The following is a 1614-nucleotide window of genomic DNA, read 5'->3' on the forward strand; positions in this document are numbered from 1 at the left end:
GATTTCCTCATTATTTACATTCACTGCATGAATTATGACATTCACTCTGTAAATGTAAATGCCATATATATGGTTTTAGATATATATACCTAAAACCACATATATATACACCCCATGTATTCATAATAGTACAAACACTCCTTTTCAAGGATTTTTATTCTTCATTCTTATCATCATAGACCCTTGTAGAGAGTTGGGAAAGGAGGAGCTTTTGCTAGACAGTAGCAAACTAGTATAAGCAAGAACAAACCCATCATGAGTCTTAACTCACTGTTATTCTCATAGTTTTCCTCTGTGGCATTTTCACTGTACCATTCACCTCCCAATGCAGTCCTATCTGGTACCTCCCTGAATTATGATTTACATTATTAGGGAGCATAACAATGTGACTCTGCTAGATTGAAAAAATAAGATGCAAAAATGTTTGGTTTGTGTGGTGTAGACATTCAGGACCACAGAAGGTCAGCTAAGGAGAAGAGCAGATCTTGGAGTTACAAGATTATAAAAAACATATGCATGGAAGTGCCTCTTCCAGGGCGGAGGCGGCGCAGTGGTTGCCGTGATAACCACAGCCGGATGTCGGACCACGGGGCTAAGAGCCAACCAGGCCCCCAGAATCTCGGCGGCCCCTGCTCTATTGCAGCCTGTGCCAGGGCCACCTCCGCCGCCCCCGCGGAGCATCGCAAGAAGCTGCATGAGACATTCTCTGGCCTCCAAGAAGACCTACAAGGTGTGCTCGAAAGCTTGCTGAAGACCACAGGCACCGAAGAGATGTTGATCAGAGATTTTGTTGAAAAGCAGCAAGAAGCAAACACTGGCAGAGGAACAGGAACTACATTACGGATCGCTACCTTTCTGTAACCCGTTGATGTCCAAACTTCAAAACTACTGAAAAGACCTTGCCAAACTCCATCGGGGGGTGAGCAGCACACCATTGACAGCCGCACCGTGGGCCAAGGAGACATGAAATATGCACATAGGCTGTAGGGAATGCGCATGTGAATCAGCTGCAGTCGGAAAGGGCGTTGCTTCTGCAAGGCACAGAAGGCCTGAACTGGGCCACCCAAATATTTGAGCATTCTCATCGGACTATCACAGAGACTGACCAGGTTGGCTTGGAAATCACAGAAGAGCTGGGGGAACAATGAGACCAGTTGGAACGTACCAAGAGTAGACTGGTAAACACAAGTGAAACCGTGAGCTAAAGTCAAAAGATTCTGTTTGATCCAGAAAAGCAATAGCCAACGAGCTGCTGCCTGCTAGCCATCCTGGAAGGCCTGGTTTACTATAAATTCTTTCTCAGGCCTTGGACTTTCTGTAGGAAAGGATTTGTGGACCTGAACTTTGACCCTGTGAATGAATGGCATCAGGGATGTAGAGTAAGCATGTTGCTGCTGTGGGCTGAGTTCAAGAATGCACTGTGTAACCAGACTGTGGAAGGAGGGAGGAAGGATGGAAAGCCATTTGAATGTGAAGGAACTACAACAAGACCAGTATGATATACCAAGGTAAAAAAATTTAAAAATTAAAAAGAAAATATGTTCGTGGCTGAGTTGTAACTTAAGGGAGAGCCTGATGGGTGGGTAGCATTGGGCTGAGCTGAAAGTTCTAGAG

The 1614-nt window shown here is 45.2% G+C and overlaps 1 pseudogene; it reads left to right on the forward strand.

Annotated features, from left to right (window-relative positions):
- Positions 1 to 576: 576 nt before the first annotated feature.
- LOC105810626 lies at positions 577 to 1241 on the forward strand (annotated as a pseudogene).
- The last annotated feature ends 373 nt before the right edge of the window (positions 1242 to 1614 follow it).

The sequence above is a fragment of the Propithecus coquereli genome, unplaced genomic scaffold (genome assembly GCF_000956105.1).
Source record: "Propithecus coquereli isolate 6110/MARCELLA unplaced genomic scaffold, Pcoq_1.0 Scaffold217, whole genome shotgun sequence".
NCBI lineage: Eukaryota > Metazoa > Chordata > Mammalia > Primates > Indriidae > Propithecus > Propithecus coquereli.